Genomic DNA, 27846 nt, shown 5'->3' with positions numbered 1-27846 from the left:
AAACTCTGTACCCCTGAGCCCGGGTGTGCCAGTCACCAAAGCTCCGGCTGAGGTTTTGCTGTGCACCCACGGGCGCCTGTGTGAGAATAAATCCTCCTGCTGTTTGCATCCAGTGTCTCGCGTGGTCCATTCCGGGTTAGGGGATCTGGGGGTCTCTCAATACAATCTAGCTTGATCTCTTGAACCCTTTACTTGCTGGTTCCTCAACTTTTCTGTCTCCTTGTAAACAGCTGTGTTGGATGACATCCCTGGCTGGATCAGCTTTCTGTCCTTCACCTGGGATGCTCAGGGGTTCTGCAGTTCACACAGTTGATGGGTTATTGCCAGGTTGGACTGGCTACCTGACTTGTGGAGTCCAGTGTGAAATGAACATCTAGGTCTCTTGTTTAAAAACTTCAAGAATTTCAAAATGGTGACAGCAGGTTATTAAACCAAGTGAGGAATGCTTTTAAGCATGGGTTCTTGTGCTTGATCATAAGTGTGGCCCCCACCTTCATACAGCATCCAGGAATATGCATGTGATCATCCTGGAGTCTCAGAACTGCCAACTCCTCTGCCCTTCTTATGGGCCTGCCACCACTTCTGTCCTTAGTTTTCCCACACCATCCCCACCTCACATGCATGCTGGCAGGCCCTCTCATGTGGAAGGGAAAGACACCAGGAGCAATGTGGGGTTCCCATCATGTGAAAGCCACCAGGAGCAATGTGGCATTGAAGCCAGATTTGAAGATAGGTAGTTAGTGTAATTAGGTTAAATCAGGTCTAATATCGAGTAAAATCAAAAATGAAGGCCAGAATGAAGGTCATATTGAGAATGGAGCCCAGAAAAGCAGAGCAGAACTTGGGGAAATTGAAATGTTAATGTTCCCAAGCCCAGAGCCCATTCTAAGGAAATGTTAATGAATCAGCTCCCAGCAAAAAGGGAGGTGCTAATAGAAAGCCTCCAGGCCCTTCTTGCCCAGATTACTCCTCTGGCCCATCTGTCCCTCACCTTTGGGCTTTCCTGCCTACATTCTAACACTGCAAGATAACAGAACAAAGGACAAGAATGCTGACAGGAATTCGGGAAAGCTGAATGGAGACCTTAGTTATAAAAAGAGGGAAGACCTCCCCCTTCCACTGATTTTACCTCTTAGGTCCCCTTCTTCCTCCGGGAGAAGTCTTTTCTGCTGTCCTTTAATAAAGCTTCTACTTTCTACTCTAAACTTTCCTCTGTGTGCTTCTCTGGTGTTATATTTCTGCATCTGGGAAGTAAGGACTTGTCACTGGTAAACAGCAGTAACAGCATGGTAGACAAAGACCCAGAATCTCTGTTATCAGTGGTCCCTTCTGTGGCTGCTTCACATAGTATGATAAAACTACCCAGCTTCTTGAGAAGCAAAAGTCGCTCGGCTAATCTCTGACAATCCCTTTTTATTTGAAGTTCATCATTCTCTTTCTGTGGGCAGGAGTGGGAGAGGATTTTGTTCCCCTTGCTCAGTGCTAGCCCCAGGCTCCCTGGACATGCCTCACTATTTCTTTGCCCAGTGGAACCTTTAACACCCTTTGGGTCCTGGTCTCAAAGGTAAGGTTACTGAAGCACTGAGTTGAGACACACAGTTAAAAAGCTAGTCAGATTCTTGCATTTGAATCCAAGGATCTGATCCTTCAACACTGAAGTAGGACAGTCCCCAAACTTCTCCTATTGACAGGATCCCCTACCTAGACTCCAAACTGGCCAAAGTGGTGGTAGTGGTACATTAAGAGGTGAAAACATCACTCAGAACCCCTTAAAAAAGGCCTCATCCAACAAAGAGTGACTTCCAAGCATCTCTCCCTGAAAAAAGGAGGCCAGAAGCCTCTGGACCCACGGTGGGACTCCCTACATGGCTTAAAGTGTTGTGCATTGATATCAATATCTACAGATTCAGGAAGGGAGCTGGAAATAATGAGGATAACCACTTCTCCATAACTGCCCCCCACAAAGCCCTTTCCAGTACCAGGTCTGTAGCATCCAACTTTCAAAATATTCCCCATTCCTCATGCAGATCACCATGGTGGTGGTGGTATGGGATACTTTTAAAAAATAATAATTGTTAGAGTTATACTCTGAAATATTAATGTGGGAATCAAAATGGCACTTGGGGATTTTTCTTCAACTAATATGGTGGGTGGTGGCGGTGTTAGATAAAACAAGACTGAGTGTGAATGATTGCTCTGTCTTGCTGATAGGTATATGTGAGCTTGTTGTATTATTTTACCTATGTTTGCATTTATCTGAGTTTCTCTGTAGTAAAAGATTTTTAGCAGACTGTGGTGGCATGTGCCTCTAATCTCAGTGATTTGGGAGGCTGAGGTGGGAATGTGAGTTCAAAGCCAGGTTCAGCGAGATCCTGTCTCAAAGTAAAATATAAAAATGGCTTGGGATGTGACTCCGTGGTTAAGCACATCTGGGTTTAATCCCCAGTACCAAAAAAAAAAGAAAAAATATTCTTAGAAATAGGCATGAAAATGGAGGACAGTAAACTCAAGAGCTCTGTGTATATTAGAGTGAGGGTGGGTAACATCTCTGCTTTTCTAAACCTTGCAGTGATAGTTTATTACAAAAACAATGGGTTTCTGTTTCTAGTTTTTCTGCTCTGAGCTCCAGCTACAGAAGTACTAGGCAGTCACCACTCATGAAGGTATGGGTCCCAGCTTTGCTGGGCCCTTCATACAAGCTTCTAAGTAATTAAAACTCCAATCTCATCCCTTTGTTCTTCAGCTTCAGAAGCAAGACTGCTTCCTACAGTATGTTGATTTTCTTTATATTCCCCTTTTGCCTTTTCAATTTCCAGTACCTGCCTAACTAATTGCCTAGATTAAATTTATTGTTGAAATAACTGGTGTGGTTCCTGTATTCCTAGCTTGATCTTCCTGATGCATGCCCTCAGAAGCACCACCTAAGAAACACATTAGGGTGTAGCTGTACCTTGTTTGCCTGCTCCAAAGATCCCAATCTCAGAATCCTGCCAGAAGCTCTACCAAGTCAACTTCTATGGTACAGAACTTGATGGTCATAGGAGAATCCCCTAATATAAATCAATGTTTATAAGCAGAAGAGGAGGGTTTAATTTGTAAAAACCAGTAGAGACTCTAAATTTTTCAATCCCAATCAAAGCTGTGAGAACCAGTTAGCATCAGAACCAGTCAGATGTCCCCCAAATTGCTGTCTCTCCAGCAGCTTTCCTGTCACCAAGGAAACCACACATTGGTGCACAGGGTCCCCAGGAACCAGAAGGTAACCGAGTTGCCTGGTGTGTTTGTCATTATCAACTCTGCCAAAGCTCAGTATCTTTTGCAAGAATGATTCTCCTGCCCCAAACCCCTGCTGTCTTCTGTTTCCCAAACTGAGAATACTTCCACCTTCAAGAAAGACATGTGCTGGCAGGCATGACAGGCAATGACAGGAGTCACTTGTTTACTCAACAATAAATAAGGCAGATTATTTTCTGCATTGGCCTTGGGACTGGCCCACACATGAATTGAACAATAGGAATGGGTTGTCTCATAGTTCTAAAGGCTAGACATCTGAAATTGCCATGTTGGTAGGGCTGATTTCTTTTGAAGGTTCTGAGGGAAGGATTTTCCTGAGTTTGTAGATGGCTGTCTTCTTAGTCCTGTGGGATTCTTCCTGTCTGTGTGTCTGTCTTCATATTTCCCCTTGTTGTAGGGACGCCAGTCATATTGGATTAAGGTTCATACCAGTTTTGTTTATTTGTTTACTTTTACTCTTCATTTTTACTTAATCATCTCTCTAAAGACCTTCCATGCAAATAAGGTCACATTCTGAGAAACTGGGGTAGGACCTCAATGTGAAATTTTGGTGAACATAATTCAGTGAGGAATTAATATTCCTGAGAATTGAGGGTAGAGCATTCTCCAATCCCTCAGATAGGAAAAGTCTTCTGGATAGACAAGAAAATCCTTCTCAGTAGAAAAGTGTTGGATTTCTTTGAGTCAAGTCCTGAGTAAATTTATTCTAAGGTCTCCAAAAGAGGAAGATAAAATAAAAACAAAAAGGAGTTATCATTGAAGGAGATGTGCTTTGCTAGCTTCTAGTGGCATCAAGAACAATGTAGTTCCAGTGGCCAAGGTCACCCTGGCTGCCTTCTTCAGGGGGCATCAGGGGTAGTGGCAGAGGCAGAATGGGTTCTGAAACCAGAAATACACAAGCATCTTTGAATGATGTTCATGCTGCAGATTTTTTTTTTCAATCCTGGAAACTATGAAAATTTTTTTAGGGAGTTTTGCTTGCAAATTTTGCTGACAATGAAGTTCTGTAGGAAAGAAAGTTTAATGGAACTTATTAGGTAAGTTAGTGGGGGGCTGTTTTGTACATCTCCTTGTCTTGGACAATGGATTACCCAAAGAAATGGAGTGGGCAAATAACCAGGTAAGTGATATCATTTAACTCTCCCCAAAGGGTTTTTCTTAGCTTCTTCTTTTCAATCTTGACCACCTTAATAATTTGCCAGCAGTGATGTTTGTGTATCCTCTCCCTCAAACTCGTTTGTTGAAGCCTTAATCTCTAATGTGGCTGTATTTGGTGAAAATTTTTTGACAGAAGTAATTAAGCTTAAGTGGGTCATGAAGGTAAGGCCCTGATCCTAGAAGACTGGTACCCTTATAAAAAGAGATAACGGAGAGTTCTTTTTGCTTTTCTCTCTCTTTTTGTCTGAGGATGCACAAGGAAAAGGACATGTGAAGGCACAGCAAGAAGGTAGCTCTCTACAAACCAGGAAAAGTCCTCCCCAGAAATCAAATTTGTTAACACTTCAAGTTTGGACTTCCCAGCCCCCAAAATTGTGAGCAATAAATTTCTGTTGTTTAAGCCACCCAGTGTATAGTATTTTGGGGTTTGTACTAATGCAATTAATGGACTAATGCAATTAATTTAAGTTATGTCTTCCCCATTAGAAGGCAGAAACCATGCATCTCTATTTCCTCAAACACCACCATGCCTGGCATAGTAGCTCTCATATGGCAGGCACTCAATATTTGTTGAATGAACCAATTATTAGAAAATCAATGGGAGCATGGTAAGTATTATTATGCTTATTTTCATGTGGAGAAAATTGACAGCTATGAAAACACAGTTAATACTCATAATCTTGGGACAAAAATGTATTTCCTAAACAAAAATTAATTGAAAGTGGACCAGGGCTATAAAACATCCTCATACACAAAACACATTAAGACTTGTTTTAGTTGCTGAGGGAGGAGGGTTGTAATATCCTCTGCTGTCTAGTGTTCTTTCTCTAATCACTATCAGGGATTTGCCAACCCACATCTGGTTCCTCATAATTAATGTTCTCAGAGTCAGCAGATACATATAAAGCTAGAGGAATTTTTTTTTTTTGCTAAAGGCAAGGTGAGGTACATCAGAGGATGAGTATTTGGCATCTCTGAGAGACCTCACAGGGTGGCACCACTACTGACCAGGGCCCTGCAGGTTTAAGAACTGGATTTTTAGAAGACTGAGTGCAGATCCATCTCTCAGCTTTAATTAATTAAGCATGAAGAGCTGATGCATGAAACCAGCATGTCAATTTATTGATTCACAAAAGAACTGGAACTTCCTCTGTGTCTGGAATGCTTGTCTCTTCTCACATCATCTTCCACTGAAGACAAACCTCTAAGGAAGGTAAATATCAGAAAGTTGCTCAGTGAGCATGAAATCCAGATGAAGGGAACTGGATGGCTCAAATGTTTAATGGCAGTGAACTACCATTTTTACTTTAAAAATATTCTTTCTAATGGCAAAAATAATTCAAAACCATTGTCTGAGGCTCTGTCTGCAGAGGGCATTTCTTCAATAGGTATTTTCCTCACAGTGACAGAAGCTGACTAAAATACCATCTTTTACAAATAGGTACCTGAAGATCATCTCATACAACTCACATATGGCTCTGATTCTGAACTTAAAGTATTTGTGGGTTTGTACTAGCCAGCTTTATGCAGCCCATAAGGGCTTCAACTATTTTAAGAATGGAATGGTCATCAAAAGTCTCCAGGGCTGTGGCTGTGGCTCAGCGGTAAAGTGGTTGCCTTGCACACGTGAGGCATTGGGTTCTATCCTCAGCACCACATAAAAATAAACAAAATAAAGGTAAAATAGGTAGAAGAAAATTTATATTAAAAAAAATCTCTCCAGATTCTCCAGAGTTTTTTGCATGAAGCAGATGGGACTGTTTATACACAAATTTTTACAAAAGCAAAAGATAAAGTCATTGGCTTAGAGTAAATTTTGTTTTTATTATTATTTATGTATTTATTAATTTGCTCTAATTAGTTATACTTGTCAGCAGAATGCATTTTGATTCACAATACACAAATGAAGCACAACTTTTTATTTCTCTGATTGTACACAAAGTAGAGTCACACCATTTGTGTGTTCATACACATACCTAGGGTAATGATGTTAATCTTATTCCACCATATTTCCTACCCCTGTGCCCCCCTCCATTTTTCTCCCTCCTCTTTGCCCTATCCAAAGTTTCTCCATTTCTCCCATGCTTCCCCCCACCCCCATTATGGATCAGCATTCACTTATCAGAGAAAACATTTGGTCTTTGTTTTTTTGGAATTGGCTTATTTCACTTAGCATAATATTCTCTAACTCCATCCACTTACCTGCAAATGCCATGATTTTATTCTCTTTTAATGCAGAGTAATATTCCATTGTGTATATAATTTCTTTATCCATTCATCTGTTGAAGGGCATTTAGGTTAGTTTCACAATTTAGCTGTTGTGAATTGCGCTGCTATAAACATTGATGTGGCTGTATCCCTATATAGTGTGTTGGTTTTAAGTCCTTTGGGTATAAACCAAGAAGTGGGATAGCTGGGTCAAATGGTGATTCCATTGAAAGTTTTCTGAGGAATCTCCATACTGCTTTCCAGATTGGTTGCACCAATTTGCAGTCCCACCAGTAATGTAAGAGCCCCCCACACCCTCACCAAAATTTATTGTTGCTTGTATTCTTGATAAATGACATTTGACTGAAGTGGGATGAAATCTTAGAGTAGTTTTGATTTGCATTTCTCTAATTGCTAGGGATGTTGAACATTTTTTCATATATTTGTTGATCAATTGTATATCTTCTTCTGAGAAGCATCTGTTTAGTTCCTTAGCCCATTTATTGTTTGAGTTATTTATTTTTTCAGTGTTAAGTTTGTTGAGTTCTTTATATTCCTGGGTATTAGTGCTCTATCTGATGTGCATGTGGTAAAAATTTGCTCCCATTCTGTATACTCTCTTCACCTCACTGATTGTTTCTTTTTAGTTTGAATCCATCCCATTTATAAGCTCTTCATTTTATTTCTTATGCTTTAGGAGTCTTGTTAAGAAAACCAAGGCCTAATCCAACATGATGAAGATTTGGTCCTACTTTTTATTCTGTTAGGTGCAGGGTCTCTGCTATAATTCCTAGGTCCTTGATCCACTTTGAGTTGAATTTTGTGCATGGTGAGAGATAGGGTCTTAATTTAATTTTGCTGCATATTGATTTCCAGTTTTCCAAGCACCATTTTATGAAGAGGCTGTCTTTTCTCCAATACATATTTTTGGAGCCTTCGTCTAATATGAGATAACTGTATTTATATAGGTTTTTTCTCTGTGCCCTCTATTCTGTACCATTGGTCTACCAATCTATTTTGGTGCCAATACCATGCCATTTTTGTTACTGTTGCTCTGTAGTATAGTTTAAGGTCTGGTGTTGTGATGTCACCTTCTTCACTCTTCTTGCTAAGGATTGCTTTGGCTATTTTGGGTCTTTTATTTTTCCAGATGAATTTCATGATTTCCTTTTCTATTTCTATGAGAAATGTCATTGGGAATTGATTGGAATTGCATTAAATCTGTATAGTGCTGTTGGTAGTATTGTCATTTTGACAATATCAATTCTACCTATCCAAAAACAAGAAAGAGTTTTTCATCTTCTAAGGTCTTCTTTGATTTCTTTCTTTAGCCTTCTGTAGTTTTCATTGTAGAGGCCTTTTACCTTTTTTATTAAGTTGAGAATCTCTGAGTTTTAAAATTGGCCCAGTCACTGAAAATATGTGTAAGGTTTCATTTGTTCAGTTATTTAATGACAATACTGAGTAGCTGCCAGAGGCCAGGGGCTGGTCTAGGCACCTGGCAGATAAACAACCAAGTCAGACATGAATCCTCTGTGAGAAGCCAGTGGGGAGGGAAATAGAAAAAAAAACAGGAACTGCAAATGATTATAACACAATGTAAACTCAACAGAACACACACTGCATCATTCTGTTTAATAAAGTAAATTCTTAGTGGTAGAGTCAGGGTAAGGGTTCATGTGGAAGAAGCGGGGCTGTGAGGTAGGCTTTCTGAGGCTTCCTAAGACTTCTTGATGTGTGTGTGTGTGTGTGTGTGTGTGTGTGTGTGTGTTTGTGTGTGTGTTGGTTACACAGGTGTGATCCATTTGTGATAATTTATTGAGGTCTCAAAAATAAGTGTACAAAAATATAATTTATGTTCTTTGTTATATGCATGGTATTCTTCAATTAAACCTTTCTAAAATAAGAACAGTCACAAAGAGTATTATTTGTACAGGCAGGAAATTAAACTGATTATGTATGATAAAGTAGTATTTAATTAAAATATATATAATATAATCCATTATGCAGGACATTCTATAAGACAACTCAGCTATGTCCAGAAAACCTCATTAATTTGATAAATAATTCATTCATATCACAATTTTTCTGCATATCTTCTCATTGATATTAAATTTTACACTTATGTTTTTATGCATGATGAATGACTAAAGAATATTTGAGTTCTGAATCAATCATGGCCAACCAATCAGTAAGCATTTATTGAACAACTACTTTGAAATCATCTGATGGGTGCTGTGGGAGCACACACAAAAAAATAGAGTAGCATCTCTGACTCAAGGCACTTCATGTTTTGGGGAAGTCTTGAGTGGGAATACACACAGCAACCAAGGTACAGTCTAAGACTGCTAGGATTTCTGGAAAAAGAAAGAGAATTGTGCTAGGCACAATTCATGAGCCACTTATCAAGCAGAAATGAACTTTATTTTTAGAACACATGTCACGCAACCCCAGCCCTTCAGAATTCCCTCAGAGCCCACCTGCCACCACCGGCTTCCCACAAGCCTCTCAACCCCTCCCCCCCACTCCTTCTGCTTTTGAGGCTTATTGTCTGGGTCAGCCCATGGGTGGAGCCAAAAAAAGTCCCCCAATAAGCAGCTTCGTGGTCTGAAAGGGCGGGAAAACAGCCCAATGAGCATCACTGCAGAGGAGCCAGTCAGCTGGCAGCCGGAAGTTTGCTGGGGCCACTGTGAGCCAATCATCAGCTGACAGCTGGAAGTTTGCTGGCAGCTGGAAGTTTGCTGGGGCCCCTTCAGCTGTGGCTCTCAACAGAATTAAAAGTAACTTGCCCAGAAAAAGGCTGTGGAGGACCTGGAGGGAAGAACAAAGAGTAACTTCTATTTCTGCCCACCAATACATGATTTATGTGTATACTTCTTTGATTGCCCTTATCAAAGTCTGAATATCTTTAAAATGCAAGACAGTGGGGCAGATCAGCAGGGGATGTTTCTTGTCATGTAGGGTAAGAATTTAAGCAGGTGCCACAGGTGAAGTGATGGGTGGGTAGGTGAAGGTCAGGTCGATTGTTGTGACCAGCAGTGAGAAGCCATTCAGGAGCCAGGGCTGAAATGTTAGAAGTAGCTACTAAGCAGTTCTACCAGAACCTAAAGCAAAGTCAAAACAAGAAGTGAATTTAGCTATTGAGGTTCATTAATCAGAGTCAACCATCAAGGTTAACTCCCAGGGAAGCCAACGTCTCCTAAAAAGAAAATTTTCCTAATGCTAACTATAGGGTTTGCTAGGTAAAGTCTAGTACTTCTGTGCCAGGAGTTCTTCCCTCTTCTCCAGCTGCATTACCTGGCCAGGTCTCTGTTTGGTGCTGTGGTCTTCACATGTGTACAGCTTTATTGACTCCATTGACCCTCTTTCCCCCATAAGATACCAGGACCCACAGAATCTTTCCTCTCGTCTGAAATTTGGGTTTTGGACTGAGAGTTGGGACAGGATTATGACACTCAAAGTGTTTTTATAGACTATTTTGATAGAGGTGGTATTTATGATGTTGGAAAAATTTGGGCCAATTTTTCTTAAAACGTTAGTTATTTTGATTAATTTTCCCACTTCCATGGGGTCATCTTTAAAGGAATTTAAAAAAAAATACCATCTCTTTAGAGTTATATCTTAAGAAGTTAGAACTGGAGTAAGATTAATGCTGAGAGAATTCCTATTTCAATATATTCATTAATTATAGAATTTCTACTATACTTCCAAACACTGCTCTCTCTCTCACACCCTAGCACAGAGAGATCATAGTGACTAATCCATTCAGTATTGCGGGCTCTGTCTTAGAAAAGTGTGAGACACAATGGACTATTACTCAGCACTAAAAAATTACAAATTTATGGCATTTGCAGGGAAATGGATGGCATTAGAGCAGTTTATGATAAGTAAAGCTAGTCAATCCCTAAAAAACAAATGTCAAATGTCTTATTTGATATAAGGATGGCAACTAAAAACAGAGCAGGGAGGAAGAGTATGAGAAGAAGATTACCATTAAACAGGGATGAGAGGTGGGAGGGAAAGGAAGAGAGAAGGGAAGTTGCATGGAAATGGAAGGAGACCCTCATTGTTATACAAAATTACATATAAGAGGAAGTGAGGGGAAAGGGAAAAAAAGAAGAGAGAGAAATGAGTTACGAGAGATGGGGTAGAGAGAGGGGAGGGGAGGGAAGGGGAGGGGAGGAGAGGGGGGATAGTAGAGGTTAGGAAAGGCAGCAGAATACATCAGACACTAGTATGACAGTATGTAAAAACATGAATGTGTAACTGATGTGATTCTGCAATCTGTATATGGGGTAAAAATGGGAGTTCATAATCCACTTGAATCAAATGTATGAAATATGATATGTCAAGAGCTTTGTAATGTTTTGAACAAGTAACAATAAAAAAGAAAGAAAAAAACAAAGAAGAAAATTGTGAGACAGTGTCTCTAAGTCTTCAGGGGTAGTAGAAATAATTTGCTTCCAAGACACTCTGTTATCTCAGGGCCCCACATCAAAGAAGTTTGTACAGATCTCTGCCTGCTGAAGAGATCTGGCAGACTCAGACAATGTTTGCCCTTAGAATGATAACTTGACATATCAACACTCTGCAGAACCTGGTCTGGTCTGGAAAGAAAGGATATGTGTTTATACATATTGATTCAATGGGTATGTATTTCAGTATGTAAATGAATATTTACACTCCCAGTTCCTCTTTGTAAACCATTTCTTCTTCCTTAGCAGTCTTATAATGACAAAAAATTCCTTTCTTTTTCAGATAATTTTATTATTATTTTTCAAATTATGAGATCAGTATATTTTATTGTAATGGGAGAAATAATACTAAGATCAGCAAAGAAAAAGTTAATTATTCCTGCCCCCCCACCCTGTTTTTTCCCTCGGACCCCTGAAATAAACACAATTGTTAATAGCCTTGTGTAACCCTTCCTCAAGGATCTCTCTCTTCCTCCCTCTCTCAGTCTACCTCCCACCCTCATCCTCAGCTGCAGGCCTGAGCATTGCCCTTGCACTGGAGTCCAGGGGTCAGAATTGACTGCAGGGATGGAGTCTTTATTTGGGTGATGAAATGGGAAGATGGAACAAACAACCCTTAGGTTCTGCCTCCATGAATTTCAAAGTCTTCCATTTAATTACTTCCTAGTCTTTTCAGTTCTGAGAACATATGTAAAATGTGAAAATATAAAAACAGTGTGGAAGTGAAATCTTGTCCTGCTGCCCCTGGGAGACTGCCTACTCTCTAGTCTGTTTTCACCAGGCTGAAGCAGGCAGGCAGTGACTCACCAGGATTTGAGTGTTTATTAAATGCCAAGTAAAAGAAATCTCTGTTTCCATTGCTAGAGCTGTTGGATGCAGAGCAGGCTGAACTGTGTTGTCTGCAGGGCAGGCTGAACAGATGTTGCCTGCAAGATATCCCATGCACTCAAACCCCCCTCCATCTGGTCCTTTATCACCTGTTTGCTTCAAGTCTGAACATTCAACCACGCTCAAGGTTGAACACTTAACCCCTCTGTGGGCCAACAAGGCAGCTTGCAGACCCAGAGGCCCCATTAGATTTGGGCTATACAAACTCCCTCCTGCCAGCCCCCCCCCTTGCTCTCTTTGTCTCTCTTGCATGTGCTCTCTGTCTCTCTCTTACATGTGCTCTCTGTCTCTCTCTTGCTTTTGCTCTCTCCCTCTTCATCTCTCCCCTTCTCTCTCTCTCTCTCTCTCTCTCTCTCTCTCTCTCTCTCTTCTTCTCTTTTCTCTTTGTTGCACTGCTGCAATAAAGATCTTTTGGTTGCTCCAAGTGTTGTGGTCACTTTTCTTTCAAGAGTAATAGGGAAATAGAGAACCTGAATTTGACCAGAAGCCTGGATCTTACTGTAAGGTTCTTCCTTAGCATCTGGACGGCCATCTTAAGGGACAGTCACCATTTTAAGTAAATTTCATTTTTCTGCCTAAGGTTCTTTCTGAGAAAAGCTCATCACTTCCTCATACCAACCCAACCTTTCAACCACCTGCGTTAGGACCCGCCGGGACCTCTGAGCCTGACCCATAAAAGTCCCAATCCTCAAGCCTGTTTTGCCTCTCTTCTGCTATGAAGAGATGTGCCTTTATTTGTCAGCTCTAATCAATAAACCCTGGTGTGTATCTCCGCCTGGTCTCCATCTTTCATTTCTCGCCTGTCTCCTGGTTTCTTGCTTTCCTTTCACTTACCACTTTGTGAATTAACTGAGCATCCCAGAGCAGCAGGAGGGGTAGAGGCAGTACACAAGGCCATTCCACAGCGAGGTGGCCCAGGCTAAAAAGCACAGTTAATGGGCCATGGCAGGCATGTGCTCTGGTTATGGAGAAACCATCCAGTTTGACAATGGGTTTGTATACCTGTAGGGGCTATGTTGCAAAGCCAACTGGAGCAACTTAGTGCTTGATGCAAAGTTTCTTAATTATGGACTGAGAGCTGTTTAGAAGTACGAGGCAGCTTAAGCTGAATGGTGAGATCCTTGTTTCCCTGATATTTTTTTGTACTGCAGTGTGCTAACTTGGGGTGACTTCACAAGAGAACAGTCCTCAGGAGTTGTCTTTACTAGCACTGGAAGAAGTGGGGAAACTTCAGTATAAGTAGATCAAGGGACCCACCCAGTTTGCCCTATTAGAAGATGCTGGCCTTTGTGTTCTCCACTTTTTTGTTCTTTAATTGTAGTGTTGGGGATTGAACCCAGGGCTTCACATATGTTGGCCAACTGTTCTACCACTCTGCTATATCACCAATCCTGCCTTCTCTAATTTTGACTATATTTAACTTTTCTTTCTTTTAATACATTATTCATTTATGTCTTTCTATTGTATTCAATTTATCTATTTATTATTTTATTTACCTAGTCTGACTTTTAAACCTATGATTTTTAATCTTTCATTTTTTATATTATTTATTCTTTATATCTATTCTGCTTATTAGTCTCCTTTCTGCTATTTTATCTTATTGTCATTGATAATGGTATAATTTTGTTGTTGGCACTTTCTCTTTACTAACTTTATTTCTGCATAGAATTTTATCTAGCTTTGACCATACCAATATAAGAGGACAGAGAAAGGGCACCATAGAAAGAAGATTGTGAAGAAGGCCTTTGACCAAATCCATAAAGAAGAAACCGTGGTTGAAGAAGAACCCAGCTCATTCACCTGCTTTTTCAAAACTGGAATTCCTTTCACTAAAATCCCTTGAATTTGTTACTTGTAGAACTTTAGGCCTAGGGAAATAAAATGTATATCTTCCAATGACCTGGCTGAACTACTAGAACTTTCTGCAGCATCTTGCCTCATAGTTGGGTGGGGTGGAGTGGGAGGAAAAGAGGGAGTTTGGTGGGACTGGTACAGTCATATCTGGCAATTAGGGGAGGAAATTATGTTTGTAATCCTTGAGCTAATGTTATAGCAAAGCTGTGAATTTGTTCATGATTAAAGCTGGCAAGAGAGTTCTTGCTCAAGGCAATGAAACACTGAAGGCCAGAGGAAAGAGCCAGCACAGAGAGTTGTGGAGTCCTGCACTGCTGCACATGGTATGATGAACATGATTCTGCTGAGGCTGCTGGGTAATCCTCTTGTCTCTGCCCTGGACAAGGGTTTCCTCTGAAGGGTAAGATCAACCCTTGCATCAGCCTTTGGGAGCTCGTATCTGGTGCTGGATGAGAGGTTTGACTTGGGGTCAGGCAGGAAAACAGCCAGGAAGTGGCTTTAAGCTGCAGATGGATGAACAGGATTCTGTAAATCAGATTAACAGACTTTATCACAGGACTGTTGTTGTTTTCCCCCAGATGCTCCCAAGGCCTTGGTAATATACTACTTAAAAAAAAATGTCTTGGTGGTGACCCAGTTGTGTTCTTGAAGTGTGTTTCTCAAACTAGGTCTATAGATATGTTTTTGAGGGAATGAATATTCCATGAGAATTTTTAAGTTTTAGGGTTTTGCTTTGAAGATAATCTTAAATATATATATATATATATATATATATATATATATATGTGTGTGTGTGTGTGTGTGTGTGTGTGTGTGTGTGTGTGTGTGTGTGTTCCACCACATTATTTCAGTGCTTACAGCTGAGTTTGGTGCCAACTGAAAAACAAATAACATCATGGCCTGTGGGCCGTGGGAATGCAGATTTTGCAGGAAGTTTGAACAGAGAAAGGTGGTGGAAAAATTGATCTATTTCCTGACCTGAAGGTAGTGCAGGCATCCTCAATTCAAATTCTCTGTTACAGCAGTGGAATTTCATGTCATACACGAAGTATACCAACTTGATTATTGCTCATTAGCGAGAAAGGAACAAGAAAGTAATTTCTGTTCAATAGTATTTATAATCTTAATCTTTAGTTTTTTCATCATTATGCACTTGCTACATGGATGTGGTTTGTGTGTGTATCCCAAAAGGTCATGTGTTGGAGGTTTGATCTCCAAGGTGCTGGTCACAGAAAATGGTATGAACTTTTAAGAGATGGAGCCTGGAGGAAAGTCAGTGGAGGTATGCTCTTAGAAGAGATTGAGGTATTTCTTGTGGGGCTCTGGTTAGTTCCCTCTAGAGGGTTGTGATGAAAGCCTGAGCCTGGCCCAATTAACCTCTCTGGCTTCCTGTTTGACACTGTGATTTCTCCATCTTGCACATAGTTCCACCATTGCCATCTGCCATGAGGTGATAGGACCAAGGGGGTTCCCTCACCTGCTCTATCCTGTTTGGACTTTCAATATACTAAAACAGTGAGACTCAATAAACCTCTTTTTATTTAAAAACTAAAGTTTACTTATCTCGGTATTTTGTTATAGTAATTAATAATATAGTACTTATTGAAAATTTTTTCTTTTATTAAGGAAGCCGATTATTTCCTTAGGTCATATAGAATATCTGGGTTCTAAGAATTTCAGCAGAGAGTTTTAAGTGTCAAAGAACTGAATAAAAAGAATAGTCATATAAGTGCAGGAAACTAGAAATTTGGCTTCATGGAGATGAAATGAAACTTATAAGTGTCTGGAACAAATATTTGTGTGTGGGGGGTGGTGAGGGGATTAAGAAATTTGCCTACTCTTGTTTGTGAGCTGGTGATGGAGTGTCTGCTGAATAGCATCACCCATTCTCCAGACATCTTTCTCGAGAGAGCTTGGCTTGGATTTTTCCTGGTTGTCTCAGGTATAAATCTAGGTATATTTTGAGTTTTTATATTGGAAGATGGGGAAAAGATCCCAGGAATGCACTTTAGAACAGTTAGTTTCCATTATAATCAAGTGTTGGAGTGACCATAGTGCTAGTGGGAGGCCACTCTCCTTCCATCACATTTCACCATTTATTTCAATTCTGTGTCTTGGTTATTGAGGCATGTACACTTAGCATGGAGAACCAGGCCTTGGTCAGAGCTAGGGAAGTAGTAAAGACAAGGTGAATACATATAGAGAGATATTATAGGAGAGAGAACATCAGAATTAATGGTACTTCTGACCTTATGGGGCCTTGGATAGCCACTTTCTAATTTTCTGAATGGGTAGAATGCTACATTCAAGTATAAAAGAACACCTGCTGTCTCCACTGCTTGACACTGATAAATATTAGTCTTGGTGTGCCAGAGCATGACTGGCTGATACTATGAATTGCCTAAAATTCCTCCTTGTACTGGTCAGCTGTTGGTGGGTAGCTCCCTCATAAAGACACAAACTACAAGTTCTATGGTGTGAACTCTTCTGAATGCAGTCTCGGAGTGGTAGGGCAGGTCTGTTATCTGCTCAATGGGCAGCATCAGTAGACCTGGTCTAGGACCTATTCAAAGCATTCTCTCTGACCCTGATGGGTAGATGACAGGTGAATTGGAAAATGAGTAGTCTTTGAATAATACCTTCCAGAATAATAATATAAATTGGGATCATCTTCTTATGACAAACTGGGGTTTTCTTTTGTCATATATAGCAGTTTGTAATGACACACTTCTGTACTTATTTGATTAATATCTACCATATGTGTTATATTTTAAGCTATACAAAGGCAGGGATTGTATCTACTTTTACTTACTGATGGATCCTCAATGGCTAGCATAGTGCCTGAAAGAGTGGGTTTCTTGGTTATGTGTTAATTATCTATTGCTACATGACAATTGTCCCCAGGCTTAGTAGTTTAAAACAATCAACATGTATGTATCATCTTACAGTTTCTATGAGTTCACAATTTGGGAGTGGCTTAACTGGGTAGTTCTGGCTCAGGGTCTCTCATGATATTGCAATAAAGATCTTAGTCCTTCCTAATACAGTTGTATTAGTCAGTGAGGGTTTAAGGATACATTTCTAAGACAGCTCGTTCTCATGGATGTTATCTCAAAGGTTCAGTTCTCTTTCTGCTTACCTATGGGAGGCTTCAATTTTTCACACATATGTCAAATAGTGCCATTTGAGTGTCCTTAATATGAGAGCTAATTTCTCCTACAGTGATTGATAGAAGAGGAAGGGAGGAAAGGAGGGAGGAAGGAAAGCAAGGAGGCGAGAAGAGAAAGAAATCAGTAGTGCCTTTTTAAAAAATAGTTTTTAAAATTTTGAAATAGAATTTACATATCACAACATTCATGCTTTTAAAGTGTAAACTCAGTGGCCTTTAGTATATTTACAAGGTTGTGCAATAATTATCACTAATTTTTGCATATTTTCATTATCCCTCAGAGAAACTCCATATCCACTGACAGTCACTTCTCATTTTTCCCTCCCCACAGCACCTGGCAACCATCAATCTACTTTTTATTTTAATTAGTTTGCCTATGACATGTGGTCCTCTGTGTCTGGTTTCTTTCATTTAGCATGTTCTCAAGATTCATCCATTTTGCAACTTGTATCAGTGCTTCATTCCTTTTTATGGCCTAACAGTATTATATTGTATGAATAGATCACACTTGGTTTATCTGTTCATAAGTTCATGGACATTTGGGCTGTTTCTACTTTTGTACATTATAAAGAATGTTGCTAAGAATATCTGTGTACAAGTTTTTACTCAGACATATGTTTTCGGTTTTCTTGGGCATATACCTAGGGATGGAATTGATTGGTCATATGGTAACTCTGTTAAACTTTTAAAGAAATTGCCCATCTATTTTCCAAAGTAGCTGCACTACCAGAAAATATGACCAGAAATGTGCGAGGGTTCCAATTTCTCAATATACTCACCAATACTTTTTGTCTTTCTCTCTCTCTCTCTCTCTCTCTCTCTCTCTCTCTCTTTTATTGATGTTATAGCCATCTTAGTGAGAAGTGGTATTTCATTGTGGTTTTGACTTGCATTTTCCTTTTCTAATTAATAATGATATTCAGCATTTTTTAATTGTATATCTTCTTTGGAGAAATGTCTATACAAATCCTGTGCCCATTCTTAAACTGGGTTTTTTTAAATCTATTATTGTATTAGCTGTTTATTTTTCACCAATATCCTATTCTAGGTACAAGTCCTTTATTAAATATATGATTTTTCAAATATTTTGTCTTTTTATCCTTTTAATAGCATCATTGAAGCACAAATTTAAAAATTTTAATGAAGTCCAATTTATCTGGTTTTTTTGTTTCTCATGCTTTTGATGCTTTTGTCTAAGGGTTCTTTGCTAAATACAAAGTCATAAAATTTATATCCATGTTTTCTTCTGAGAGTTTTATAGTTGTGGTCTTCTTTTCAATTCTTTGATTCATTTTGAGTTAATTTTTTGTATATGATGTAGGATAAGAACCCAATTTCATTTTTTTTGTATTTGGTTATTCAGCTGCCCTAGCACAGTTTGTTGAAAAGATTATGCATTGCTCATCGAATTGTCTTGGTGCCCTTGTTGAAAGTCAATTAATCATAAATGTATAAGTTTATTTCTGGGTTTTCATTTTCATTTCATTCATCTATATGCTTGTCCTTAAGCCAATACTGCTCAGTCTTTATTACTATAGCTTTGTAGTGAGTTTTGAAATTGACATGTGTGAATCCTCTAACTTTGTTCTTCCTCTTCAAAATTGTTTTGGCTTTTCTAGTTTCCTTGCATTTACATATGGATTTTAGGATAAGATTGTCAATTTCTGTGAAAACAGCAAGCAGGGATTTTGATAGAGATTGTACTGAATCTTAGATCAATTTATACAGTATTGCCTTCCAATTTATGAACACAGGGTATCTTCCAAGATAATTTGATGTCCTTTAAATTCCTAACTATAAAAGATTAGTATGCAGATTTTGCACTTGATTGGTTAAATTCATTTTTAAGAATTATTTTTTCATTTGATGTGATTATACATAGAATTATTTTCTTAAATTTTGGACTGTTTATTTCTGTTGTTTAAAAATACAATTGATTTTTCATATTGATCCTGAATCTTGTAACCTTGCTGAACTCATATATTAGCTCTTGTAGTCTTCTTGTGCACTATGTCTTTTATGATCTAATCTTGAAGGGCATACAGGTCACTTCTTCATATTATCTATTATTAAAAGTTAGTCATGGAGTCCAGCATACACTTGAGGAGAGGGATTTCAGACTCCACTTTTTTGAAATAAGAGTGTCAAAAAATTTATGGACATAATTTGAAGCTATCACAATAGTGTACAAATGATTGACTGCCTGATACAAAATTGCTACCCAGCCCTTACTCCTAATGTCTGCTTGAGTTACATTTGGTCCTAGTCCTCTACTCTAGAGGGCAGGAACTAGTAAAGGAATGAATTTCAAAGTTCTCTTTGAGAATGCTGCATTTGTGTATAATAGAGATGGATGGCTTCTTACTACAGACTGAATCAGAAGAAAGATTTTGAACAAGATTTTGAAAGATTTGAACCAGGTGTCGTGCCCTTATAGAAAATTATTGAATTGTATCAGCATGAGACCAATAAATCCAACTTCTAAAAATAATGTTAGTGGGAAGTCAGGCCTGATTCACAGTAGGAATAAATTTACTGCTTATTTATAGTTTTTCTCCTTTCTCTCTCCTTCCCTGAAAAACTTTCTCCTTCTCTCCTTTCTCTCTTTCTGAAAAGAACTTGTAATGTTTAATGAATCCTACCTCTATTTGATCACTAGCACAGAGGCTGTCCCATATCCTTGAACTCCTCCTTATGTCTTCTGTTTAAGAACCTTCACAATTACTGGATGCTTCATGAGATTTCTTCTCCCCAAAACTTTGTGGTAGACTGGCTGCATCCATCAAAGATGGCAACTATTGTTTCAGCAGCATTGACTCTTGTCTGCTTCATCAAGGATCTACAGAATATTGACAGAGAAATTCTGGTTATTTTTCAGGAGATAAAACTTCATAGTACTCTTCCAAGTGACCAGAGTGTTATTTGTGGACTTGTATTGATGCATGCCACCAGCATTCTCTCAGCCTCTTAGGAGCTTCCAATGCTGGGCAAAGTGATCATAGCTGTGGTTCACAAGTCCCTGAATTTCATGGCCTTAGTCTACATGTCATGCCCATGATGGGATGAAAGAGCTTGGATAGATATTCTACAAGAACAATTTCAAAGTTAAATTTGTTCAAAAATAATCATAATAAGCCTCTTGGAATTAAGCTTAACATAAAAAGTGCTCCTAATTATAAGCACTGGTGGGGTAATAAATGATACTTAACACTGTTTATGTGGTAAATATTTCTACATATCAGTTTAATTCATAACTGAAATGTCACACAACTTGACATTTACTACTTCCTTACTCTCTTTTGAACACTTCTTAAATACTACATATACTTCACAATAATTCTATTATTTCTCGAGAATAAGAAAATCCAATCTTCTTGACCACTGAACTAAAACGGAATTTTTGGGAAGTGATTTAAGATAGTGTTTGGCTCTTCATGATTGCTACTCCTGGTTGCTCATAAACTTTTCCAAAAATCAGATTCCACAGATGAGAGTGTGGGGCAAATTCAACTTCTGACCGTGTCTGTTGTTCATATAAAGAAGGAGACTAAACAAACAAAGGAAATGACCCAAAAGTGTCATTACAAGTATCTATCTTATTTTCTGTTTTTTTTAAGTTATAAAAGATATTTTTCTTTATTTCATGCTTTTACATTTCCCCTCCATCAAAGTAAACAAAATAAGTAAGAAAATGTTAAATTAATCGTTCAAGGGCGTGATTCTAAGGATTGAGGGAAGGACAGAACCCATTATAGGAATTACTAGAGGCTTTTGGTAGACATTTTCAAATAACAATTCTAACAGGCTTTTTTTTTGAGACATCAATTCCAAATGAGTCACTGTTAATGATTCATTCATCCAGTAAATATGTATTGAGCACCTACTAAGTGCCAGTTACGGTACCACACTGAAGACTCAATGAGCAAAATCAGGCGGGAACACCTTCTTTCTTTATAATTTTTTAGTTGTAGTTGGACACAAAGGTATTGTACCTTCATTTTTAAATTTATTTTTATGTGGTGCTGAGGATCGAACTCAGGGCCTCACATGTGCTAGACTAGTGCTCTACCACTGAGCCAACCCCAGCCCCCAGGAATATCTTCTTTATGGAGGTTTTGATTTGGAGGTGAAGGAGGAGGAGACAAACATCGTTCTAATAATCACACAGGGAAATGCAGGATTATAACTGTGATCAGTTCTAAGAAGGACAGGAGCCTAATGGGGTGGGGTGGGGGCGGTGAGTGAAGGGGCCAGCACCGCTTGCGAGCTCACAGTCGGTGGCCTTGCGCAGCACACTCAGTGCCAGGATGAAGGCAGCGGCTGGAAGCGGCGCCCTGGGAGGAGGAGGGGCCTGGAGGGGAGGCAGCGGCCTCACAAGCTCAAGCTCGGAAGAGTGTGTGTATGGGGGGGGGCGGGGCTGGACTCTCTAGGCTGCCTTTGGCGCCAATGAAGGCTTTGGTGAAGGCGGACCCGATGTGACGCTAGTGGCAGAGAAAGCAATCTTCATTCTGGCTCGAGCCCCGCTGCGACGGGAGCGCAGGGGCACTAGGGGTGGCAGCCGTGGTTCTAGGGGCGTGGCTTCCTTGGGGCGGGGCTTGGGGCTGTTTGGCGGAATTTGGGGAGGAGGAAGAAGAGGGTCTGAGCGGGCTGTGCTGAGCCGGAAAGTGAAAGGGGTGTTTGCAGTCCGAGGTGTGTGTAATCAGGAAAGGTTGGAGAAGAGTGTCACGCACCTTCATGTGTTGTATTGCTTTGTTAACCACTTTACGAGGGCGCAGAGATCAACTTTAATTTGCACCTCTCCTGGCTCACATGCAACCTGTAGCAGTCTAGTAAAGGAACACGGTGGATTTATGAGTAGGGGGGAAGGGACGTAGTGGCCTTCTGGGGGAAGAGGTACTGGAATGACCTTAGTGAAGTCCTGTACCGTCTTAAGTTTCAGAACCTCCCCACCTGCTTGAGCCCTTCACCTTCTTTTCTTTCAAAAACAGGAGTCCATTGATTTTTTAATTTGTTCATTTGTTTGACAGGAACTGTTTGTGGAGACCATTGCAAAAGATGCCTACTGTTGTGCTTAACAAGGAAAGAGGAAAACACTTCAGAGGAGAGATTTGGGTAGAGTGTCTCTATAGCATCTGGCAGTAGACAATGGAGGGCTGGGTTAAGCTTTCCCTTTGCAGGTTGAGAAGGCAAAGCAGGTGTTGTTTGATTTCTGACCCTCTATCCAGCTGCTAACCCTTGCACATGTCTGAAGTTTTCATATACTGTATCTTGTACTCCCTGCTATATTGCCAAACTCTTCTCTGATAACTTTCAGAGCAAAGATAATAAATTTAAGAGTAAAGCAACATGGTAGGAGGATTCACATTTCCCCCTCTCATTGAACAGTATGTGCCTGGACTTGACTTTACTCTATTAGGCAGCCAGTATGTAAGATTTAGTGGTGGAACAGAAATAGATCTCAAGACAGCAAGGGACATATTTTATAAATGCCTAAATTTGTATAAAGCCTCATCTCCTTCATTGTATGGATTGTGCTAATTTGGAGCTGATGTCCAAATGACCACAGTCAAGTGTCCCTTTTCCTTGTGTTTCAGATAATGCGATAGAAGCTGTCGATGAATTTGCTTTTCTGGAAGGTAAGCTTTTTATCAGTGGAAAATCATTTCCACCTGTTTTTTTCATGCTAATGACGCAAGTTCAGCACTTATAAACAAATGTTTGGTTCTCTCTTATTTGTACAGGGATAGTTTCTTCTCCTTACTTCCTATTAGGACAGTGAAAACAAACTTGCTAACTCTATTTATAGTCAGTTTCCCTTGGGGAGTTAGAACTTCTGGCAAACTTCTAACCATAAAGAAGGGAGAGGGAATATGAAGACACATGGTGGACTCAGATGAATTGGAAAGTTTTGTACCTGCTTGTGTTTTCCATCCCTAAATGTAAATAAATAGAAATTTTGTTCCCTCATCATAATGTTAGCCATCAGGAACAATTGCTAACATTTAAAAGGTTACTTCTGTCCATTTTCTTCTTTAGCAGTCTGTGTGTACTGATTACTTTGCATTGATATTCTGTACTTCTTGTAACTATTTTTTTTCTTAGGAATTTTAGGTTAACTCATGTACTAACTAAATCTTGTCATCAAAATAGGAAATATTTGAATTACCACATTTTAACTGCTTTCTCAGCTATTTCTTCTACTGAATTCCTAAGTCTTACTCTTCAATCCATATGTTCTGATTGAATAGCTTTTCAGAATCCATGTGCCCTCAGTTCATTCTCACCTTCACCCTAACAAGGTGTTCTCATTACCTCCTTTAAGGTTCATTACCTTCTGAAATCTTTTCTTCATTTATTTCATTCTTTTTATTCCATGTTCTGCATCTCCTTATCACACTAGGCCTGTGTTGTAGTATTTTATATGTCTTTGAAGATACCTTTTCATGGCCAGCTTCAAGCCTAGATCATGAGTAATCTCTTAATTTGTAGATGTTTGTTCAGCCTCTTTTTCAACCTATTTTTTAAAAAATAATTTCTTTAGTTTCATGTGTTACTATATAATCCAGTATGTAGGTGTATTCTGTGTGTGGGTGCCTATGAATGAAGAAAAAGTGTAGTCTCCAGTTGTTGGGTGCAATGTCAAGTCTCATTGCATAGTTTATGTTTTCTATATTCTTACTGAATTTCTTTTGTCTGCTTACTGAATCACTTAATGAGAGTTGTGTATTAATGTCTCCTACTATGACTGAAGAATATTTTCACTTATGGTTCTGGATTTATTTTTCATTATAGATTTAAAACTGGAATTAGGAATATACAAATTTAAAATCATTATATATTGCTCATGATACAACTTTTAATATTTAAAAATTTACCATTGTTACTTCTAATAATGTTCTTTTGCCTTAAAATATATTTGGTCTCATTATTAAAGTTTGCCAGCTTTCTTTAGTGTTTATGTGTTTTTTCCCATCATTTTGTTTTTACATTTCCATATCTTTGTAAGCGCTGTATAATTGGGGATATTAAATTCATACTGACAATCTTTGCCTTTAACTGGAGCACTTAGTTCATTTATGCCTAATTTAATTAGTGATAACAATGGACTTAAATCTCCTATCTTATTTTTCCTGCTTTTCATTTGTCCTATTTTATGTTGCCTTTTGTATTATTATTCCTTTTTTTTCCCCTTCCATCTGTTGGGAAGTTGTATATATCTATCCTTTTAGGGTTAGTCCACTAGTTACTATATGCATGCTTAATTTATCAAAGCCAAAAGTTAGAATCTTTTCCCTCATCCTCAGCAAAATGGAATCTTAGAATCCATTAATGCCATTTACAAACCCTCATCCCTCTACTTAACATGCTGTTATTGCCATGTGTCTTTATCAGCCCACATCAGACATTGTTATTGATATATGATACAGACAATATATGAGTTTATTCACATGCTTACTACAATTTTTGATCTTTTTGTGTTTCTTACCCTCCATTTGTAATCCTTTTCCCCAAAATAAGTCCTTTAGAGCTTTCTTTAATATAGGTAACAGGTAGCTGACTCTCAACTTTCTCTTTTCTTTTTTTTTTTCCTTTTTTTTTTTTTGAGGGGGAAATGGAAATACAAAAAGATTTTACTGCTAAATTCAGAATTCTAGCTGTTCTCTTACCATTTTTTTTGGCTTCCATTGTTTCTGTTGAGAAATCACAGTCTGTCTTTTGAAGGTAGTTTATCCCTTTTTAAGATTTTCTCTTTGCCTTTGATTTTCTGAGATTTCACTCTGATGGACAGAAGTTTGGATATGCTCTGGGAAATTCTCAGCCAGTTTCTCTAGACATTGACTCTGCTTTGGTCTTTCTCTGCACTTTCTCTGGGATTTTCACTAAACATACATAAAAGCCCAATCCTATTTTTGTCTTTGTATGGTGTGATCTGTGTAATTTTTTGTTTTGGAATTTTCGGTTCTTTCTTCAGTTCTTTTCATTTCCTTTAAACCTCTTTGTTTTTCTGTGGATACTCTGAAACTTGTCTTTCATTTATTTAAGTGGTGAATGTAGTTGTTTATTATAGAGTATATCATGTGTAATATCCCATCTAATATCCAAAGCCTTTTGAAGTTCTTACTTTGTAGTATGTCCAATCCAATATCTAGACTTTTGAGTTTGTCTTTTTATCCGTTCTTTCTTTTGGTACTGTCTTTACATAGTGGTCATTGCACTGGAAAAAAATTATTTGTTAGATAATTTGAGATTTTATGGTGATATCTTTCTCCAAAGAACATTTTTCTTTGCTCCAGCAAGACACATAGGAACATTATCAGTACAGTACATCCTTAATGAGATCTAAGACTGGAAGTTTCCTGCATCATAGTGGTGGTGTAACCCCTGGGCTATAAGTCTGTGAGGAGTCTGATTTAATTTTGGTTACTGTGAGGGCATAATATTATGGGACTCTAGCTTAAAAAAGGGTGGGTTACCAGTCTTCCCCACTCAGGCAGACTTTGGGGTTTGACTATTGATTGGTTCCCTGCCTTTTCTAGATTTTAAATTTGCCTTTTCTTGATGTTTTTTTTAATGTCTTAAAGATCTTCTCTCGGGCTGGGGATGTGGCTCAGGTGGTAGCGTGCTCGCCTGGCATGCGTGCAGCCCGGGTTCGATCCTCAGCACCACATGCAAACAAAGATGTTGTGTCTGCCGAGAAATAAAAAATAACTAATAAAAAATTCTCTCTCTCTCTCTCTCCCTCTCTCTCTCTCTCTCTCACTCTCTCTTAAAAAAAAGATCTCTCATTTATACTCATACTCATACACATACACACACACACTTGTATACATATATACATGCCCATATTTATATTTATATATTTTAGCTTTATTAGTTGATCTCAGCAAGATGTTGTCATTGTCAAAAGCAGGCTATTATCTTTTTAAATTAGAGGTGTTTCTGGCTTGTTTTTACTATGTTCTTTGCCTTGAGTTATCTGTTTTATGCTAGAACTTTTAAAATAAATTTTGGTCTCTTTTATTTGTGTAGGATTTCTTCAAATTCTCAGTGATGTTTATTCTTTTTAAGAATGATAGAATGTGAAGACTGGAAGCTGTATGTAGTGCAGTGGGGATGGTTTTTGCCTGGGAGCTTTGCTTTAGAATGAGCAGAGTTGTGGTTAGATGTTAACCTGGGGCTTCCAAAGGCCAGTATACAGAATGCTGTGTTGTGGGAGCAGTGTTGGTAGAGGTGCCCTAGTGTCCAATGATTGTCTGTCTGGCTCTTTAAAAGAGAGCCCTGTGATTCTCCCATCCAAGTTAGGTGTAAATATCTTTACCACATAGAAAAAGTTAAGAGGGACATATGAGGGCAATAGTTTGTGATAGAGAAACATGGGTCATTATCTCATTTTCCTCTCTGGTCTTTTATAATTCTTGTTGACTGAGTCTAGATCCTCCCTATGGTTCTAGGAAGATGGGATTCCTATTCAGCTGCAGCCCCTTCTGTGTTCCTTCTGGGCTCATTTTCCTCTATTTAAAAACTTGCTTCAGGCAGATTTTGATAATTCACTTTTTTTGTTGTTGTTGTTGGAATCTGTTAACTGCTCATAGGCCCCTATTCTTTTTGCAGATTTATATCTTTTTTAAACCTTTTTTTTTTCTTTTGAATGTAATTTTGGGTGGCAGGGCATATAAATTTATGGGCTCAGTCCCACATCTTAAGTTGGAACTATCTAAAAGATTATAAACTCTTTTAGCTTATCTTTTATTTTATGTCACTTACTCCTTGTATGGTTTCCCTGTATGTTTAGTTACACAACAATTTTTTAAACCTTACCTACCTAATTCTAATTCTCTAGATTGGTATGCTTAATTTCTAACTACCCACCCTCTTTAGTATCATATTTTTCCCTGAAGAGCTTTTGGATAGATATTCATCAAAATTAGAATTGCTGCTTGTACCAACATCCTTTCTATTTTAACTTTGCTCAGTTTGTTACACTAATCCTGCTCTCAAGGTACCTTGCTTTACATATTTCTCTTTGTATTTTTAGGTACTTTGGATTGATTGCTGAGCTGGGCAGTTTTTGAGCCTTCACTGCATTCTTCATCTTGCCTCTCTGCAGGCCTCAGCTTTGAAGAACAGAATCTCTGCACATATGCACATCTTCCTGCTCTACCTTTACTTGAGCCAGGATAAGTAGAGCTCTTGCCTGATAACTTTTCTTTATAAGGTCTTTCACTACTTATGTCTGTCTTCCACTTTAGCCCTGGATGCAGCTGTTGCTGCTTGGGGCAGAGATGAAGAAATTATTTGCATAGGTGGCTTAATGAATGATGAGGACCAGAATAAAGGTCTTTGATCAGCTTCATTCAAGTGTGTTCCATGATCTTGCCTTTGTTCTTGCCCTGTGATTGGAAAGCCACCATGCCCTGGTACAGACCTTCCTGATCTTCACTGCCAGCCATTTTAAACCACAGTCCTTTTATTATTATTATTATTGTTGTTCTTTGTTCAATTTGGCACCATAATGTGGTTCCAGAATTTATAGAATAGTATTTGTCTTTAGTAGTCATAGATTGAAAACGAGTTATTTTTTTTAATTGAGAAATAATTCATAAACAGTTCACTAAAGTGCATAATTCATTGGTTTTTAGTATAGTCACCGATGATGTGCAACTATCACCAGTGAATTTTTGAACATTTTCAAATGATTGGAATCACGTAATATGAAATCTTTTGTGCTTTTGTGTCTGGCATTTTTCTTTCTTTTTTTGTGTGTGTCTGGCATTTTTCATGTAGATTTTTTTTTCTTTT

At 38.7% G+C, this 27846-nt stretch overlaps 1 long non-coding RNA gene across 1 annotated transcript; it reads left to right on the top strand.

Annotated features, from left to right (window-relative positions):
• The first annotated feature begins 21655 nt into the window (after nucleotides 1-21655).
• On the top strand, nucleotides 21656-27398 carry LOC144373651 (uncharacterized). The gene is made up of 4 exons (XR_013433248.1): nucleotides 21656-21735; nucleotides 22074-22158; nucleotides 22641-22682; nucleotides 27083-27398. It is a non-coding gene; the product is annotated as an uncharacterized LOC144373651 (long non-coding RNA).
• Nucleotides 27399-27846: the final 448 nt, after the last annotated feature.

The sequence above is a fragment of the Ictidomys tridecemlineatus genome, unplaced genomic scaffold, assembly GCF_052094955.1.
Source record: "Ictidomys tridecemlineatus isolate mIctTri1 unplaced genomic scaffold, mIctTri1.hap1 Scaffold_4524, whole genome shotgun sequence".
NCBI classification, from domain to species: Eukaryota; Metazoa; Chordata; class Mammalia; order Rodentia; family Sciuridae; genus Ictidomys; species Ictidomys tridecemlineatus.
The sequence above is the reverse complement of the archived record's forward strand: the minus strand, read 5'-3'. Positions and strand labels throughout refer to the sequence as shown.